The sequence below is a fragment of the Ambystoma mexicanum genome, chromosome 7q (assembly GCF_040938575.1).
Source record: "Ambystoma mexicanum isolate Mex_15411 chromosome 7q, UKY_AmexF1_1, whole genome shotgun sequence".
NCBI lineage: Eukaryota > Metazoa > Chordata > Amphibia > Caudata > Ambystomatidae > Ambystoma > Ambystoma mexicanum.
In genome coordinates this window covers 1,098,709,214-1,098,727,320 of record NC_090941.1, presented here as the reverse complement: position 1 = coordinate 1,098,727,320, position 18,107 = coordinate 1,098,709,214, and the positions used below count along the sequence as shown (strand labels likewise).

Genomic DNA, 18,107 nt, shown 5'->3' with positions numbered 1-18,107 from the left:
CGAGCCAGAGGGCAGGGCTTGGGCCTGTTCTGGAAGCCCCGCTAAGCGAGGGTGAGAAGGCCGGCCCTGACCCAGCCCCAGCCCTCCCGGAAGCCCTGAGCGTCTGCGGAGCTGCCTGTCCCACGTGCAGGGGGAAGCTCCGGCAGGCAGAGCCCAGCAGAAGAGGCACATTGTGGCACAGTTCATGTCTCCCACCAGGCCCTGCTCGGCCTGAGATTTGCATAAATTCGGACCTGGCTGCCAGCCAGCAGGCCCAGTCGGAAAGCGAGCAGGCCTGGCGCAGTGGGCCCACTGGCCCGTCGGCCCCAGGCGGGTCCATGGCCCTCCTGAGCCGACAGGTCACCCCGCTTAACAAGAGCGTCTCGGGTGGGGTGCCCCCCGCCAGGACACGGCAAGGCCCGATCGTGCCCGATCGGTGCTCGGACGGGGCGGGCGGCAGCGGCGGCCGGGAGCCAGTTTCACCCCTGCCCCCAAAACCCCAGGAGCTGGCTGGGCCTTCCTTAGGTTGGAGGGCCTGGGCGCGAAAGCAGAGCCCGGGCAGGGCAGGCTGGCTTCAAGAACTACCGGGGCACCTGATATCATGGGGCGCACAAGTCTGGGGTTAGGCACCTGTGCACTTCACCCCTCCAGTGAATGCTGGCCCTCTTGACCGCAGCAACATTCAGGGGCCCAACCTACACATGACACACATGACTTTCACATTTTTTTATTTCACCAATCCATCAGGCCTGTGGACCCCTGAACGGCCCAGGGCTGGCCCTCTTGACTGCAGCAAAATAAACTCTGCTGCACGAGCTTGGGCCCTGTGTGCAAACAACCTGACTCGCACACTAAACTCTTTCTTTCTTTCACCAATAAATCAGGGGAAAGCGCGAACGCAGTCCCCCACTACCAGAAATAATGCAGTCGAGAATCCCGCATTTGGGGACATCGCAGGGGTCAGCAAATCCGATGTGCAATGGATGAGCCTCACCCTGAGAGCTCTGCCTTGCTGATCACAGATGCTCCCCTGCCAGGTAAGTATGAGTTGCGAGCCAGAGGGCAGGGCTTGGGCCTATTCTGGAAGCCCCGCTAAGCGAGGGTGAGAAGGCCGGCCCTGACCCAGCCCCAGCCCTCCCGGAAGCCCTGAGCGTCTGCGGAGCTGCCTGTCCCACGTGCAGGGGGAAGCTCCGGCAGGCAGAGCCCAGCAGAAGAGGCACATTGTGGCACAGTTCATGTCTCCCACCAGGCCCTGCTCGGCCTGAGATTTGCATAAATTCGGACCTGGCTGCCAGCCAGCAGGCCCAGTCGGAAAGCGAGCAGGCCTGGCGCAGTGGGCCCACTGGCCCGTCGGCCCCAGGCGGGTCCATGGCCCTCCTGAGCCGACAGGTCACCCCGCTTAACAAGAGCGTCTCGGGTGGGGTGCCCCCCGCCAGGACACGGCAAGGCCCGATCGTGCCCGATCGGTGCTCGGACGGGGCGGGCGGCAGCGGCGGCCGGGAGCCAGTTTCACCCCTGCCCCCAAAACCCCAGGAGCTGGCTGGGCCTTCCTTAGGTTGGAGGGCCTGGGCGCGAAAGCAGAGCCCGGGCAGGGCAGGCTGGCTTCAAGAACTACCGGGGCACCTGATATCATGGGGCGCACAAGTCTGGGGTTAGGCACCTGTGCACTTCACCCCTCCAGTGAATGCTGGCCCTCTTGACCGCAGCAACATTCAGGGGCCCAACCTACACATGACACACATGACTTTCACATTTTTTTATTTCACCAATCCATCAGGCCTGTGGACCCCTGAACGGCCCAGGGCTGGCCCTCTTGACTGCAGCAAAATAAACTCTGCTGCACGAGCTTGGGCCCTGTGTGCAAACAACCTGACTCGCACACTAAACTCTTTCTTTCTTTCACCAATAAATCAGGGGAAAGCGCGAACGCAGTCCCCCACTACCAGAAATAATACAGTCGAGAATCCCGCATTTGGGGACATCGCAGGGGTCAGCAAATCCGATGTGCAATGGATGAGCCTCACCCTGGGAGCTCTGCCTTGCTGATCACAGATGCTCCCCTGCCAGGTAAGTATGAGTTGCGAGCCAGAGGGCAGGGCTTGGGCCTGTTCTGGAAGCCCCGCTAAGCGAGGGTGAGAAGGCCGGCCCTGACCCAGCCCCAGCCCTCCCGGAAGCCCTGAGCGTCTGCGGAGCTGCCTGTCCCACGTGCAGGGGGAAGCTCCGGCAGGCAGAGCCCAGCAGAAGAGGCACATTGTGGCACAGTTCATGTCTCCCACCAGGCCCTGCTCGGCCTGAGATTTGCATAAATTCGGACCTGGCTGCCAGCCAGCAGGCCCAGTCGGAAAGCGAGCAGGCCTGGCGCAGTGGGCCCACTGGCCCGTCGGCCCCAGGCGGGTCCATGGCCCTCCTGAGCCGACAGGTCACCCCGCTTAACAAGAGCGTCTCGGGTGGGGTGCCCCCCGCCAGGACACGGCAAGGCCCGATCGTGCCCGATCGGTGCTCGGACGGGGCGGGCGGCAGCGGCGGCCGGGAGCCAGTTTCACCCCTGCCCCCAAAACCCCAGGAGCTGGCTGGGCCTTCCTTAGGTTGGAGGGCCTGGGCGCGAAAGCAGAGCCCGGGCAGGGCAGGCTGGCTTCAAGAACTACCGGGGCACCTGATATCATGGGGCGCACAAGTCTGGGGTTAGGCACCTGTGCACTTCACCCCTCCAGTGAATGCTGGCCCTCTTGACCGCAGCAACATTCAGGGGCCCAACCTACACATGACACACATGACTTTCACATTTTTTTATTTCACCAATCCATCAGGCCTGTGGACCCCTGAACGGCCCAGGGCTGGCCCTCTTGACTGCAGCAAAATAAACTCTGCTGCACGAGCTTGGGCCCTGTGTGCAAACAACCTGACTCGCACACTAAACTCTTTCTTTCTTTCACCAATAAATCAGGGGAAAGCGCGAACGCAGTCCCCCACTACCAGAAATAATGCAGTCGAGAATCCCGCATTTGGGGACATCGCAGGGGTCAGCAAATCCGATGTGCAATGGATGAGCCTCACCCTGGGAGCTCTGCCTTGCTGATCACAGATGCTCCCCTGCCAGGTAAGTATGAGTTGCGAGCCAGAGGGCAGGGCTTGGGCCTGTTCTGGAAGCCCCGCTAAGCGAGGGTGAGAAGGCCGGCCCTGACCCAGCCCCAGCCCTCCCGGAAGCCCTGAGCGTCTGCGGAGCTGCCTGTCCCACGTGCAGGGGGAAGCTCCGGCAGGCAGAGCCCAGCAGAAGAGGCACATTGTGGCACAGTTCATGTCTCCCACCAGGCCCTGCTCGGCCTGAGATTTGCATAAATTCGGACCTGGCTGCCAGCCAGCAGGCCCAGTCGGAAAGCGAGCAGGCCTGGCGCAGTGGGCCCACTGGCCCGTCGGCCCCAGGCGGGTCCATGGCCCTCCTGAGCCGACAGGTCACCCCGCTTAACAAGAGCGTCTCGGGTGGGGTGCCCCCCGCCAGGACACGGCAAGGCCCGATCGTGCCCGATCGGTGCTCGGACGGGGCGGGCGGCAGCGGCGGCCGGGAGCCAGTTTCACCCCTGCCCCCAAAACCCCAGGAGCTGGCTGGGCCTTCCTTAGGTTGGAGGGCCTGGGCGCGAAAGCAGAGCCCGGGCAGGGCAGGCTGGCTTCAAGAACTACCGGGGCACCTGATATCATGGGGCGCACAAGTCTGGGGTTAGGCACCTGTGCACTTCACCCCTCCAGTGAATGCTGGCCCTCTTGACCGCAGCAACATTCAGGGGCCCAACCTACACATGACACACATGACTTTCACATTTTTTTATTTCACCAATCCATCAGGCCTGTGGACCCCTGAACGGCCCAGGGCTGGCCCTCTTGACTGCAGCAAAATAAACTCTGCTGCACGAGCTTGGGCCCTGTGTGCAAACAACCTGACTCGCACACTAAACTCTTTCTTTCTTTCACCAATAAATCAGGGGAAAGCGCGAACGCAGTCCCCCACTACCAGAAATAATGCAGTCGAGAATCCCGCATTTGGGGACATCGCAGGGGTCAGCAAATCCGATGTGCAATGGATGAGCCTCACCCTGGGAGCTCTGCCTTGCTGATCACAGATGCTCCCCTGCCAGGTAAGTATGAGTTGCGAGCCAGAGGGCAGGGCTTGGGCCTGTTCTGGAAGCCCCGCTAAGCGAGGGTGAGAAGGCCGGCCCTGACCCAGCCCCAGCCCTCCCGGAAGCCCTGAGCGTCTGCGGAGCTGCCTGTCCCACGTGCAGGGGGAAGCTCCGGCAGGCAGAGCCCAGCAGAAGAGGCACATTGTGGCACAGTTCATGTCTCCCACCAGGCCCTGCTCGGCCTGAGATTTGCATAAATTCGGACCTGGCTGCCAGCCAGCAGGCCCAGTCGGAAAGCGAGCAGGCCTGGCGCAGTGGGCCCACTGGCCCGTCGGCCCCAGGCGGGTCCATGGCCCTCCTGAGCCGACAGGTCACCCCGCTTAACAAGAGCGTCTCGGGTGGGGTGCCCCCCGCCAGGACACGGCAAGGCCCGATCGTGCCCGATCGGTGCTCGGACGGGGCGGGCGGCAGCGGCGGCCGGGAGCCAGTTTCACCCCTGCCCCCAAAACCCCAGGAGCTGGCTGGGCCTTCCTTAGGTTGGAGGGCCTGGGCGCGAAAGCAGAGCCCGGGCAGGGCAGGCTGGCTTCAAGAACTACCGGGGCACCTGATATCATGGGGCGCACAAGTCTGGGGTTAGGCACCTGTGCACTTCACCCCTCCAGTGAATGCTGGCCCTCTTGACCGCAGCAACATTCAGGGGCCCAACCTACACATGACACACATGACTTTCACATTTTTTTATTTCACCAATCCATCAGGCCTGTGGACCCCTGAACGGCCCAGGGCTGGCCCTCTTGACTGCAGCAAAATAAACTCTGCTGCACGAGCTTGGGCCCTGTGTGCAAACAACCTGACTCGCACACTAAACTCTTTCTTTCTTTCACCAATAAATCAGGGGAAAGCGCGAACGCAGTCCCCCACTACCAGAAATAATGCAGTCGAGAATCCCGCATTTGGGGACATCGCAGGGGTCAGCAAATCCGATGTGCAATGGATGAGCCTCACCCTGGGAGCTCTGCCTTGCTGATCACAGATGCTCCCCTGCCAGGTAAGTATGAGTTGCGAGCCAGAGGGCAGGGCTTGGGCCTGTTCTGGAAGCCCCGCTAAGCGAGGGTGAGAAGGCCGGCCCTGACCCAGCCCCAGCCCTCCCGGAAGCCCTGAGCGTCTGCGGAGCTGCCTGTCCCACGTGCAGGGGGAAGCTCCGGCAGGCAGAGCCCAGCAGAAGAGGCACATTGTGGCACAGTTCATGTCTCCCACCAGGCCCTGCTCGGCCTGAGATTTGCATAAATTCGGACCTGGCTGCCAGCCAGCAGGCCCAGTCGGAAAGCGAGCAGGCCTGGCGCAGTGGGCCCACTGGCCCGTCGGCCCCAGGCGGGTCCATGGCCCTCCTGAGCCGACAGGTCACCCCGCTTAACAAGAGCGTCTCGGGTGGGGTGCCCCCCGCCAGGACACGGCAAGGCCCGATCGTGCCCGATCGGTGCTCGGACGGGGCGGGCGGCAGCGGCGGCCGGGAGCCAGTTTCACCCCTGCCCCCAAAACCCCAGGAGCTGGCTGGGCCTTCCTTAGGTTGGAGGGCCTGGGCGCGAAAGCAGAGCCCGGGCAGGGCAGGCTGGCTTCAAGAACTACCGGGGCACCTGATATCATGGGGCGCACAAGTCTGGGGTTAGGCACCTGTGCACTTCACCCCTCCAGTGAATGCTGGCCCTCTTGACCGCAGCAACATTCAGGGGCCCAACCTACACATGACACACATGACTTTCACATTTTTTTATTTCACCAATCCATCAGGCCTGTGGACCCCTGAACGGCCCAGGGCTGGCCCTCTTGACTGCAGCAAAATAAACTCTGCTGCACGAGCTTGGGCCCTGTGTGCAAACAACCTGACTCGCACACTAAACTCTTTCTTTCTTTCACCAATAAATCAGGGGAAAGCGCGAACGCAGTCCCCCACTACCAGAAATAATGCAGTCGAGAATCCCGCATTTGGGGACATCGCAGGGGTCAGCAAATCCGATGTGCAATGGATGAGCCTCACCCTGGGAGCTCTGCCTTGCTGATCACAGATGCTCCCCTGCCAGGTAAGTATGAGTTGCGAGCCAGAGGGCAGGGCTTGGGCCTGTTCTGGAAGCCCCGCTAAGCGAGGGTGAGAAGGCCGGCCCTGACCCAGCCCCAGCCCTCCCGGAAGCCCTGAGCGTCTGCGGAGCTGCCTGTCCCACGTGCAGGGGGAAGCTCCGGCAGGCAGAGCCCAGCAGAAGAGGCACATTGTGGCACAGTTCATGTCTCCCACCAGGCCCTGCTCGGCCTGAGATTTGCATAAATTCGGACCTGGCTGCCAGCCAGCAGGCCCAGTCGGAAAGCGAGCAGGCCTGGCGCAGTGGGCCCACTGGCCCGTCGGCCCCAGGCGGGTCCATGGCCCTCCTGAGCCGACAGGTCACCCCGCTTAACAAGAGCGTCTCGGGTGGGGTGCCCCCCGCCAGGACACGGCAAGGCCCGATCGTGCCCGATCGGTGCTCGGACGGGGCGGGCGGCAGCGGCGGCCGGGAGCCAGTTTCACCCCTGCCCCCAAAACCCCAGGAGCTGGCTGGGCCTTCCTTAGGTTGGAGGGCCTGGGCGCGAAAGCAGAGCCCGGGCAGGGCAGGCTGGCTTCAAGAACTACCGGGGCACCTGATATCATGGGGCGCACAAGTCTGGGGTTAGGCACCTGTGCACTTCACCCCTCCAGTGAATGCTGGCCCTCTTGACCGCAGCAACATTCAGGGGCCCAACCTACACATGACACACATGACTTTCACATTTTTTTATTTCACCAATCCATCAGGCCTGTGGACCCCTGAACGGCCCAGGGCTGGCCCTCTTGACTGCAGCAAAATAAACTCTGCTGCACGAGCTTGGGCCCTGTGTGCAAACAACCTGACTCGCACACTAAACTCTTTCTTTCTTTCACCAATAAATCAGGGGAAAGCGCGAACGCAGTCCCCCACTACCAGAAATAATACAGTCGAGAATCCCGCATTTGGGGACATCGCAGGGGTCAGCAAATCCGATGTGCAATGGATGAGCCTCACCCTGGGAGCTCTGCCTTGCTAATCACAGATGCTCCCCTGCCAGGTAAGTATGAGTTGCGAGCCAGAGGGCAGGGCTTGGGCCTGTTCTGGAAGCCCCGCTAAGCGAGGGTGAGAAGGCCGGCCCTGACCCAGCCCCAGCCCTCCCGGAAGCCCTGAGCGTCTGCGGAGCTGCCTGTCCCACGTGCAGGGGGAAGCTCCGGCAGGCAGAGCCCAGCAGAAGAGGCACATTGTGGCACAGTTCATGTCTCCCACCAGGCCCTGCTCGGCCTGAGATTTGCATAAATTCGGACCTGGCTGCCAGCCAGCAGGCCCAGTCGGAAAGCGAGCAGGCCTGGCGCAGTGGGCCCACTGGCCCGTCGGCCCCAGGCGGGTCCATGGCCCTCCTGAGCCGACAGGTCACCCCGCTTAACAAGAGCGTCTCGGGTGGGGTGCCCCCCGCCAGGACACGGCAAGGCCCGATCGTGCCCGATCGGTGCTCGGACGGGGCGGGCGGCAGCGGCGGCCGGGAGCCAGTTTCACCCCTGCCCCCAAAACCCCAGGAGCTGGCTGGGCCTTCCTTAGGTTGGAGGGCCTGGGCGCGAAAGCAGAGCCCGGGCAGGGCAGGCTGGCTTCAAGAACTACCGGGGCACCTGATATCATGGGGTGCACAAGTCTGGGGTTAGGCACCTGTGCACTTCACCCCTCCAGTGAATGCTGGCCCTCTTGACCGCAGCAACATTCAGGGGCCCAACCTACACATGACACACATGACTTTCACATTTTTTTATTTCACCAATCCATCAGGCCTGTGGACCCCTGAACGGCCCAGGGCTGGCCCTCTTGACTGCAGCAAAATAAACTCTGCTGCACGAGCTTGGGCCCTGTGTGCAAACAACCTGACTCGCACACTAAACTCTTTCTTTCTTTCACCAATAAATCAGGGGAAAGCGCGAACGCAGTCCCCCACTACCAGAAATAATGCAGTCGAGAATCCCGCATTTGGGGACATCGCAGGGGTCAGCAAATCCGATGTGCAATGGATGAGCCTCACCCTGGGAGCTCTGCCTTGCTGATCACAGATGCTCCCCTGCCAGGTAAGTATGAGTTGCGAGCCAGAGGGCAGGGCTTGGGCCTGTTCTGGAAGCCCCGCTAAGCGAGGGTGAGAAGGCCGGCCCTGACCCAGCCCCAGCCCTCCCGGAAGCCCTGAGCGTCTGCGGAGCTGCCTGTCCCACGTGCAGGGGGAAGCTCCGGCAGGCAGAGCCCAGCAGAAGAGGCACATTGTGGCACAGTTCATGTCTCCCACCAGGCCCTGCTCGGCCTGAGATTTGCATAAATTCGGACCTGGCTGCCAGCCAGCAGGCCCAGTCGGAAAGCGAGCAGGCCTGGCGCAGTGGGCCCACTGGCCCGTCGGCCCCAGGCGGGTCCATGGCCCTCCTGAGCCGACAGGTCACCCCGCTTAACAAGAGCGTCTCGGGTGGGGTGCCCCCCGCCAGGACACGGCAAGGCCCGATCGTGCCCGATCGGTGCTCGGACGGGGTGGGCGGCAGCGGCGGCCGGGAGCCAGTTTCACCCCTGCCCCCAAAACCCCAGGAGCTGGCTGGGCCTTCCTTAGGTTGGAGGGCCTGGGCGCGAAAGCAGAGCCCGGGCAGGGCAGGCTGGCTTCAAGAACTACCGGGGCACCTGATATCATGGGGCGCACAAGTCTGGGGTTAGGCACCTGTGCACTTCACCCCTCCAGTGAATGCTGGCCCTCTTGACCGCAGCAACATTCAGGGGCCCAACCTACACATGACACACATGACTTTCACATTTTTTTATTTCACCAATCCATCAGGCCTGTGGACCCCTGAACGGCCCAGGGCTGGCCCTCTTGACTGCAGCAAAATAAACTCTGCTGCACGAGCTTGGGCCCTGTGTGCAAACAACCTGACTCGCACACTAAACTCTTTCTTTCTTTCACCAATAAATCAGGGGAAAGCGCGAACGCAGTCCCCCACTACCAGAAATAATGCAGTCGAGAATCCCGCATTTGGGGACATCGCAGGGGTCAGCAAATCCGATGTGCAATGGATGAGCCTCACCCTGGGAGCTCTGCCTTGCTGATCACAGATGCTCCCCTGCCAGGTAAGTATGAGTTGCGAGCCAGAGGGCAGGGCTTGGGCCTGTTCTGGAAGCCCCGCTAAGCGAGGGTGAGAAGGCCGGCCCTGACCCAGCCCCAGCCCTCCCGGAAGCCCTGAGCGTCTGCGGAGCTGCCTGTCCCACGTGCAGGGGGAAGCTCCGGCAGGCAGAGCCCAGCAGAAGAGGCACATTGTGGCACAGTTCATGTCTCCCACCAGGCCCTGCTCGGCCTGAGATTTGCATAAATTCGGACCTGGCTGCCAGCCAGCAGGCCCAGTCGGAAAGCGAGCAGGCCTGGCGCAGTGGGCCCACTGGCCCGTCGGCCCCAGGCGGGTCCATGGCCCTCCTGAGCCGACAGGTCACCCCGCTTAACAAGAGCGTCTCGGGTGGGGTGCCCCCCGCCAGGACACGGCAAGGCTGTGAAGGCAAGGCCCGATCGTGCCCGATCGGTGCTCGGACGGGGCGGGCGGCAGCGGCGGCCGGGAGCCAGTCTCACCCCTGCCCCCAAAACCCCAGGAGCTGGCTGGGCCTTCCTTAGGTTGGAGGGCCTGGGCGCGAAAGCAGAGCCCGGGCAGGGCAGGCTGGCTTCAAGAACTACCGAGGCACCTGATATCATGGGGCGCACAAGTCTGGGGTTAGGCACCTGTGCACTTCACCCCTCCAGTGAATGCTGGCCCTCTTGACCGCAGCAACATTCAGGGGCCCAACCTACACATGACACACATGACTTTCACATTTTTTTATTTCACCAATCCATCAGGCCTGTGGACCCCTGAACGGCCCAGGGCTGGCCCTCTTGACTGCAGCAAAATAAACTCTGCTGCACGAGCTTGGGCCCTGTGTGCAAACAACCTGACTCGCACACTAAACTCTTTCTTTCTTTCATCAATAAATCAGGGGAAAGCGCGAACGCAGTCCCCCACTACCAGAAATAATACAGTCGAGAATCCCGCATTTGGGGACATCGCAGGGGTCAGCAAATCCGATGTGCAATGGATGAGCCTCACCCTGGGAGCTCTGCCTTGCTGATCACAGATGCTCCCCTGCCAGGTAAGTATGAGTTGCGAGCCAGAGGGCAGGGCTTGGGCCTGTTCTGGAAGCCCCGCTAAGCGAGGGTGAGAAGGCCGGCCCTGACCCAGCCCCAGCCCTCCCGGAAGCCCTGAGCGTCTGCGGAGCTGCCTGTCCCACGTGCAGGGGGAAGCTCCGGCAGGCAGAGCCCAGCAGAAGAGGCACATTGTGGCACAGTTCATGTCTCCCACCAGGCCCTGCTCGGCCTGAGATTTGCATAAATTCGGACCTGGCTGCCAGCCAGCAGGCCCAGTCGGAAAGCGAGCAGGCCTGGCGCAGTGGGCCCACTGGCCCGTCGGCCCCAGGCGGGTCCATGGCCCTCCTGAGCCGACAGGTCACCCCGCTTAACAAGAGCGTCTCGGGTGGGGTGCCCCCCGCCAGGACACGGCAAGGCCCGATCGTGCCCGATCGGTGCTCGGACGGGGCGGGCGGCAGCGGCGGCCGGGAGCCAGTTTCACCCCTGCCCCCAAAACCCCAGGAGCTGGCTGGGCCTTCCTTAGGTTGGAGGGCCTGGGCGCGAAAGCAGAGCCCGGGCAGGGCAGGCTGGCTTCAAGAACTACCGGGGCACCTGATATCATGGGGCGCACAAGTCTGGGGTTAGGCACCTGTGCACTTCACCCCTCCAGTGAATGCTGGCCCTCTTGACCGCAGCAACATTCAGGGGCCCAACCTACACATGACACACATGACTTTCACATTTTTTTATTTCACCAATCCATCAGGCCTGTGGACCCCTGAACGGCCCAGGGCTGGCCCTCTTGACTGCAGCAAAATAAACTCTGCTGCACGAGCTTGGGCCCTGTGTGCAAACAACCTGACTCGCACACTAAACTCTTTCTTTCTTTCACCAATAAATCAGGGGAAAGCGCGAACGCAGTCCCCCACTACCAGAAATAATACAGTCGAGAATCCCGCATTTGGGGACATCGCAGGGGTCAGCAAATCCGATGTGCAATGGATGAGCCTCACCCTGGGAGCTCTGCCTTGCTGATCACAGATGCTCCCCTGCCAGGTAAGTATGAGTTGCGAGCCAGAGGGCAGGGCTTGGGCCTGTTCTGGAAGCCCCGCTAAGCGAGGGTGAGAAGGCCGGCCCTGACCCAGCCCCAGCCCTCCCGGAAGCCCTGAGCGTCTGCGGAGCTGCCTGTCCCACGTGCAGGGGGAAGCTCCGGCAGGCAGAGCCCAGCAGAAGAGGCACATTGTGGCACAGTTCATGTCTCCCACCAGGCCCTGCTCGGCCTGAGATTTGCATAAATTCGGACCTGGCTGCCAGCCAGCAGGCCCAGTCGGAAAGCGAGCAGGCCTGGCGCAGTGGGCCCACTGGCCCGTCGGCCCCAGGCGGGTCCATGGCCCTCCTGAGCCGACAGGTCACCCCGCTTAACAAGAGCGTCTCGGGTGGGGTGCCCCCCGCCAGGACACGGCAAGGCCCGATCGTGCCCGATCGGTGCTCGGACGGGGCGGGCGGCAGCGGCGGCCGGGAGCCAGTTTCACCCCTGCCCCCAAAACCCCAGGAGCTGGCTGGGCCTTCCTTAGGTTGGAGGGCCTGGGCGCGAAAGCAGAGCCCGGGCAGGGCAGGCTGGCTTCAAGAACTACCGGGGCACCTGATATCATGGGGCGCACAAGTCTGGGGTTAGGCACCTGTGCACTTCACCCCTCCAGTGAATGCTGGCCCTCTTGACCGCAGCAACATTCAGGGGCCCAACCTACACATGACACACATGACTTTCACATTTTTTTATTTCACCAATCCATCAGGCCTGTGGACCCCTGAACGGCCCAGGGCTGGCCCTCTTGACTGCAGCAAAATAAACTCTGCTGCACGAGCTTGGGCCCTGTGTGCAAACAACCTGACTCGCACACTAAACTCTTTCTTTCTTTCACCAATAAATCAGGGGAAAGCGCGAACGCAGTCCCCCACTACCAGAAATAATGCAGTCGAGAATCCCGCATTTGGGGACATCGCAGGGGTCAGCAAATCCGATGTGCAATGGATGAGCCTCACCCTGGGAGCTCTGCCTTGCTGATCACAGATGCTCCCCTGCCAGGTAAGTATGAGTTGCGAGCCAGAGGGCAGGGCTTGGGCCTGTTCTGGAAGCCCCGCTAAGCGAGGGTGAGAAGGCCGGCCCTGACCCAGCCCCAGCCCTCCCGGAAGCCCTGAGCGTCTGCGGAGCTGCCTGTCCCACGTGCAGGGGGAAGCTCCGGCAGGCAGAGCCCAGCAGAAGAGGCACATTGTGGCACAGTTCATGTCTCCCACCAGGCCCTGCTCGGCCTGAGATTTGCATAAATTCGGACCTGGCTGCCAGCCAGCAGGCCCAGTCGGAAAGCGAGCAGGCCTGGCGCAGTGGGCCCACTGGCCCGTCGGCCCCAGGCGGGTCCATGGCCCTCCTGAGCCGACAGGTCACCCCGCTTAACAAGAGCGTCTCGGGTGGGGTGCCCCCCGCCAGGACACGGCAAGGCCGTGAAGGCAAGGCCCGATCGTGCCCGATCGGTGCTCGGACGGGGCGGGCGGCAGCGGCGGCCGGGAGCCAGTCTCACCCCTGCCCCCAAAACCCCAGGAGCTGGCTGGGCCTTCCTTAGGTTGGAGGGCCTGGGCGCGAAAGCAGAGCCCGGGCAGGGCAGGCTGGCTTCAAGAACTACCGGGGCACCTGATATCATGGGGCGCACAAGTCTGGGGTTAGGCACCTGTGCACTTCACCCCTCCAGTGAATGCTGGCCCTCTTGACCGCAGCAACATTCAGGGGCCCAACCTACACATGACACACATGACTTTCACATTTTTTTATTTCACCAATCCATCAGGCCTGTGGACCCCTGAACGGCCCAGGGCTGGCCCTCTTGACTGCAGCAAAATAAACTCTGCTGCACGAGCTTGGGCCCTGTGTGCAAACAACCTGACTCGCACACTAAACTCTTTCTTTCTTTCACCAATAAATCAGGGGAAAGCGCGAACGCAGTCCCCCACTACCAGAAATAATGCAGTCGAGAATCCCGCATTTGGGGACATCGCAGGGGTCAGCAAATCCGATGTGCAATGGAGGAGTCTCACCCTGGGAGCTCTGCCTTGCTGATCACAGATGCTCCCCTGCCAGGTAAGTATGAGTTGCGAGCCAGAGGGCAGGGCTTGGGCCTGTTCTGGAAGCCCCGCTAAGCGAGGGTGAGAAGGCCGGCCCTGACCCAGCCCCAGCCCTCCCGGAAGCCCTGAGCGTCTGCGGAGCTGCCTGTCCCACGTGCAGGGGGAAGCTCCGGCAGGCAGAGCCCAGCAGAAGAGGCACATTGTGGCACAGTTCATGTCTCCCACCAGGCCCTGCTCGGCCTGAGATTTGCATAAATTCGGACCTGGCTGCCAGCCAGCAGGCCCAGTCGGAAAGCGAGCAGGCCTGGCGCAGTGGGCCCACTGGCCCGTCGGCCCCAGGCGGGTCCATGGCCCTCCTGAGCCGACAGGTCACCCCGCTTAACAAGAGCGTCTCGGGTGGGGTGCCCCCCGCCAGGACACGGCAAGGCCCGATCGTGCCCGATCGGTGCTCGGACGGGGCGGGCGGCAGCGGCGGCCGGGAGCCAGTTTCACCCCTGCCCCCAAAACCCCAGGAGCTGGCTGGGCCTTCCTTAGGTTGGAGGGCCTGGGCGCGAAAGCAGAGCCCGGGCAGGGCAGGCTGGCTTCAAGAACTACCGGGGCACCTGATATCATGGGGCGCACAAGTCTGGGGTTAGGCACCTGTGCACTTCACCCCTCCAGTGAATGCTGGCCCTCTTGACCGCAGCAACATTCAGGGGCCCAACCTACACATGACACACATGACTTTCACATTTTTTTATTTCACCAATCCATCAGGCCTGTGGACCCCTGAACGGCCCAGGGCTGGCCCTCTTGACTGCAGCAAAATAAACTCTGCTGCACGAGCTTGGGCCCTGTGTGCAAACAACCTGACTCGCACACTAAACTCTTTCTTTCTTTCACCAATAAATCAGGGGAAAGCGCGAACGCAGTCCCCCACTACCAGAAATAATACAGTCGAGAATCCCGCATTTGGGGACATCGCAGGGGTCAGCAAATCCGATGTGCAATGGATGAGCCTCACCCTGGGAGCTCTGCCTTGCTGATCACAGATGCTCCCCTGCCAGGTAAGTATGAGTTGCGAGCCAGAGGGCAGGGCTTGGGCCTGTTCTGGAAGCCCCGCTAAGCGAGGGTGAGAAGGCCGGCCCTGACCCAGCCCCAGCCCTCCCGGAAGCCCTGAGCGTCTGCGGAGCTGCCTGTCCCACGTGCAGGGGGAAGCTCCGGCAGGCAGAGCCCAGCAGAAGAGGCACATTGTGGCACAGTTCATGTCTCCCACCAGGCCCTGCTCGGCCTGAGATTTGCATAAATTCGGACCTGGCTGCCAGCCAGCAGGCCCAGTCGGAAAGCGAGCAGGCCTGGCGCAGTGGGCCCACTGGCCCGTCGGCCCCAGGCGGGTCCATGGCCCTCCTGAGCCGACAGGTCACCCCGCTTAACAAGAGCGTCTCGGGTGGGGTGCCCCCCGCCAGGACACGGCAAGGCCCGATCGTGCCCGATCGGTGCTCGGACGGGGCGGGCGGCAGCGGCGGCCGGGAGCCAGTTTCACCCCTGCCCCCAAAACCCCAGGAGCTGGCTGGGCCTTCCTTAGGTTGGAGGGCCTGGGCGCGAAAGCAGAGCCCGGGCAGGGCAGGCTGGCTTCAAGAACTACCGGGGCACCTGATATCATGGGGTGCACAAGTCTGGGGTTAGGCACCTGTGCACTTCACCCCTCCAGTGAATGCTGGCCCTCTTGACCGCAGCAACATTCAGGGGCCCAACCTACACATGACACACATGACTTTCACATTTTTTTATTTCACCAATCCATCAGGCCTGTGGACCCCTGAACGGCCCAGGGCTGGCCCTCTTGACTGCAGCAAAATAAACTCTGCTGCACGAGCTTGGGCCCTGTGTGCAAACAACCTGACTCGCACACTAAACTCTTTCTTTCTTTCACCAATAAATCAGGGGAAAGCGCGAACGCAGTCCCCCACTACCAGAAATAATGCAGTCGAGAATCCCGCATTTGGGGACATCGCAGGGGTCAGCAAATCCGATGTGCAATGGATGAGCCTCACCCTGGGAGCTCTGCCTTGCTGATCACAGATGCTCCCCTGCCAGGTAAGTATGAGTTGCGAGCCAGAGGGCAGGGCTTGGGCCTGTTCTGGAAGCCCCGCTAAGCGAGGGTGAGAAGGCCGGCCCTGACCCAGCCCCAGCCCTCCCGGAAGCCCTGAGCGTCTGCGGAGCTGCCTGTCCCACGTGCAGGGGGAAGCTCCGGCAGGCAGAGCCCAGCAGAAGAGGCACATTGTGGCACAGTTCATGTCTCCCACCAGGCCCTGCTCGGCCTGAGATTTGCATAAATTCGGACCTGGCTGCCAGCCAGCAGGCCCAGTCGGAAAGCGAGCAGGCCTGGCGCAGTGGGCCCACTGGCCCGTCGGCCCCAGGCGGGTCCATGGCCCTCCTGAGCCGACAGGTCACCCCGCTTAACAAGAGTGTCTCGGGTGGGGTGCCCCCCGCCAGGACACGGCAAGGCCCGATCGTGCCCGATCGGTGCTCGGACGGGGCGGGCGGCAGCGGCGGCCGGGAGCCAGTTTCACCCCTGCCCCCAAAACCCCAGGAGCTGGCTGGGCCTTCCTTAGGTTGGAGGGCCTGGGCGCGAAAGCAGAGCCCGGGCAGGGCAGGCTGGCTTCAAGAACTACCGGGGCACCTGATATCATGGGGTGCACAAGTCTGGGGTTAGGCACCTGTGCACTTCACCCCTCCAGTGAATGCTGGCCCTCTTGACCGCAGCAACATTCAGGGGCCCAACCTACACATGACACACATGACTTTCACATTTTTTTATTTCACCAATCCATCAGGCCTGTGGACCCCTGAACGGCCCAGGGCTGGCCCTCTTGACTGCAGCAAAATAAACTCTGCTGCACGAGCTTGGGCCCTGTGTGCAAACAACCTGACTCGCACACTAAACTCTTTCTTTCTTTCACCAATAAATCAGGGGAAAGCGCGAACGCAGTCCCCCACTACCAGAAATAATGCAGTCGAGAATCCCGCATTTGGGGACATCGCAGGGGTCAGCAAATCCGATGTGCAATGGATGAGCCTCACCCTGGGAGCTCTGCCTTGCTGATCACAGATGCTCCCCTGCCAGGTAAGTATGAGTTGCGAGCCAGAGGGCAGGGCTTGGGCCTGTTCTGGAAGCCCCGCTAAGCGAGGGTGAGAAGGCCGGCCCTGACCCAGCCCCAGCCCTCCCGGAAGCCCTGAGCGTCTGCGGAGCTGCCTGTCCCACGTGCAGGGGGAAGCTCCGGCAGGCAGAGCCCAGCAGAAGAGGCACATTGTGGCACAGTTCATGTCTCCCACCAGGCCCTGCTCGGCCTGAGATTTGCATAAATTCGGACCTGGCTGCCAGCCAGCAGGCCCAGTCGGAAAGCGAGCAGGCCTGGCGCAGTGGGCCCACTGGCCCGTCGGCCCCAGGCGGGTCCATGGCCCTCCTGAGCCGACAGGTCACCCCGCTTAACAAGAGCGTCTCGGGTGGGGTGCCCCCCGCCAGGACACGGCAAGGCCCGATCGTGCCCGATCGGTGCTCGGACGGGGCGGGCGGCAGCGGCGGCCGGGAGCCAGTTTCACCCCTGCCCCCAAAACCCCAGGAGCTGGCTGGGCCTTCCTTAGGTTGGAGGGCCTGGGCGCGAAAGCAGAGCCCGGGCAGGGCAGGCTGGCTTCAAGAACTACCGGGGCACCTGATATCATGGGGCGCACAAGTCTGGGGTTAGGCACCTGTGCACTTCACCCCTCCAGTGAATGCTGGCCCTCTTGACCGCAGCAACATTCAGGGGCCCAACCTACACATGACACACATGACTTTCACATTTTTTTATTTCACCAATCCATCAGGCCTGTGGACCCCTGAACGGCCCAGGGCTGGCCCTCTTGACTGCAGCAAAATAAACTCTGCTGCACGAGCTTGGGCCCTGTGTGCAAACAACCTGACTCGCACACTAAACTCTTTCTTTCTTTCACCAATAAATCAGGGGAAAGCGCGAACGCAGTCCCCCACTACCAGAAATAATACAGTCGAGAATCCCGCATTTGGGGACATCGCAGGGGTCAGCAAATCCGATGTGCAATGGATGAGCCTCACCCTGGGAGCTCTGCCTTGCTGATCACAGATGCTCCCCTGCCAGGTAAGTATGAGTTGCGAGCCAGAGGGCAGGGCTTGGGCCTGTTCTGGAAGCCCCGCTAAGCGAGGGTGAGAAGGCCGGCCCTGACCCAGCCCCAGCCCTCCCGGAAGCCCTGAGCGTCTGCGGAGCTGCCTGTCCCACGTGCAGGGGGAAGCTCCGGCAGGCAGAGCCCAGCAGAAGAGGCACATTGTGGCACAGTTCATGTCTCCCACCAGGCCCTGCTCGGCCTGAGATTTGCATAAATTCGGACCTGGCTGCCAGCCAGCAGGCCCAGTCGGAAAGCGAGCAGGCCTGGCGCAGTGGGCCCACTGGCCCGTCGGCCCCAGGCGGGTCCATGGCCCTCCTGAGCCGACAGGTCACCCCGCTTAACAAGAGCGTCTCGGGTGGGGTGCCCCCCGCCAGGACACGGCAAGGCCCGATCGTGCCCGATCGGTGCTCGGACGGGGCGGGCGGCAGCGGCGGCCGGGAGCCAGTTTCACCCCTGCCCCCAAAACCCCAGGAGCTGGCTGGGCCTTCCTTAGGTTGGAGGGCCTGGGCGCGAAAGCAGAGCCCGGGCAGGGCAGGCTGGCTTCAAGAACTACCGGGG

The 18,107-nt window shown here is 62.3% G+C and overlaps 17 non-coding genes across 17 annotated transcripts; all 17 read right to left on the bottom strand.

The window, feature by feature from the left end:
* Nucleotides 1–860: 860 nt before the first annotated feature.
* LOC138529448 (U1 spliceosomal RNA) lies at nt 861–1,024 on the bottom strand. Its single transcript, XR_011284786.1, has one exon. It is a non-coding gene; the product is annotated as a U1 spliceosomal RNA (small nuclear RNA).
* Nucleotides 1,025–1,890: 866 nt separating this feature from the next.
* Nucleotides 1,891–2,054, bottom strand: LOC138529401 (U1 spliceosomal RNA). Its single transcript, XR_011284738.1, has one exon. It is a non-coding gene; the product is annotated as a U1 spliceosomal RNA (small nuclear RNA).
* An 866-nt stretch (nt 2,055–2,920) lies between these two features.
* On the bottom strand, nt 2,921–3,084 carry LOC138529257 (U1 spliceosomal RNA). Its single transcript, XR_011284594.1, has one exon. It is a non-coding gene; the product is annotated as a U1 spliceosomal RNA (small nuclear RNA).
* Nucleotides 3,085–3,950: 866 nt separating this feature from the next.
* On the bottom strand, nt 3,951–4,114 carry LOC138529256 (U1 spliceosomal RNA). Its single transcript, XR_011284593.1, has one exon. It is a non-coding gene; the product is annotated as a U1 spliceosomal RNA (small nuclear RNA).
* Nucleotides 4,115–4,980: 866 nt separating this feature from the next.
* On the bottom strand, nt 4,981–5,144 carry LOC138529255 (U1 spliceosomal RNA). Its single transcript, XR_011284592.1, has one exon. It is a non-coding gene; the product is annotated as a U1 spliceosomal RNA (small nuclear RNA).
* Nucleotides 5,145–6,010: 866 nt separating this feature from the next.
* On the bottom strand, nt 6,011–6,174 carry LOC138529254 (U1 spliceosomal RNA). Its single transcript, XR_011284591.1, has one exon. It is a non-coding gene; the product is annotated as a U1 spliceosomal RNA (small nuclear RNA).
* An 866-nt stretch (nt 6,175–7,040) lies between these two features.
* On the bottom strand, nt 7,041–7,204 carry LOC138529475 (U1 spliceosomal RNA). Its single transcript, XR_011284811.1, has one exon. It is a non-coding gene; the product is annotated as a U1 spliceosomal RNA (small nuclear RNA).
* An 866-nt stretch (nt 7,205–8,070) lies between these two features.
* Nucleotides 8,071–8,234, bottom strand: LOC138529252 (U1 spliceosomal RNA). The gene has a single exon (XR_011284589.1). It is a non-coding gene; the product is annotated as a U1 spliceosomal RNA (small nuclear RNA).
* An 866-nt stretch (nt 8,235–9,100) lies between these two features.
* On the bottom strand, nt 9,101–9,264 carry LOC138529251 (U1 spliceosomal RNA). Its single transcript, XR_011284588.1, has one exon. It is a non-coding gene; the product is annotated as a U1 spliceosomal RNA (small nuclear RNA).
* Nucleotides 9,265–10,144: 880 nt separating this feature from the next.
* LOC138529399 (U1 spliceosomal RNA) lies at nt 10,145–10,308 on the bottom strand. Its single transcript, XR_011284736.1, has one exon. It is a non-coding gene; the product is annotated as a U1 spliceosomal RNA (small nuclear RNA).
* An 866-nt stretch (nt 10,309–11,174) lies between these two features.
* On the bottom strand, nt 11,175–11,338 carry LOC138529398 (U1 spliceosomal RNA). The gene has a single exon (XR_011284735.1). It is a non-coding gene; the product is annotated as a U1 spliceosomal RNA (small nuclear RNA).
* An 866-nt stretch (nt 11,339–12,204) lies between these two features.
* Nucleotides 12,205–12,368, bottom strand: LOC138529250 (U1 spliceosomal RNA). The gene has a single exon (XR_011284587.1). It is a non-coding gene; the product is annotated as a U1 spliceosomal RNA (small nuclear RNA).
* Nucleotides 12,369–13,248: 880 nt separating this feature from the next.
* LOC138528886 (U1 spliceosomal RNA) lies at nt 13,249–13,412 on the bottom strand. The gene has a single exon (XR_011284285.1). It is a non-coding gene; the product is annotated as a U1 spliceosomal RNA (small nuclear RNA).
* Nucleotides 13,413–14,278: 866 nt separating this feature from the next.
* Nucleotides 14,279–14,442, bottom strand: LOC138529397 (U1 spliceosomal RNA). The gene has a single exon (XR_011284734.1). It is a non-coding gene; the product is annotated as a U1 spliceosomal RNA (small nuclear RNA).
* Nucleotides 14,443–15,308: 866 nt separating this feature from the next.
* Nucleotides 15,309–15,472, bottom strand: LOC138529249 (U1 spliceosomal RNA). Its single transcript, XR_011284586.1, has one exon. It is a non-coding gene; the product is annotated as a U1 spliceosomal RNA (small nuclear RNA).
* Nucleotides 15,473–16,338: 866 nt separating this feature from the next.
* On the bottom strand, nt 16,339–16,502 carry LOC138529248 (U1 spliceosomal RNA). The gene has a single exon (XR_011284585.1). It is a non-coding gene; the product is annotated as a U1 spliceosomal RNA (small nuclear RNA).
* Nucleotides 16,503–17,368: 866 nt separating this feature from the next.
* On the bottom strand, nt 17,369–17,532 carry LOC138529396 (U1 spliceosomal RNA). The gene has a single exon (XR_011284733.1). It is a non-coding gene; the product is annotated as a U1 spliceosomal RNA (small nuclear RNA).
* Nucleotides 17,533–18,107: the final 575 nt, after the last annotated feature.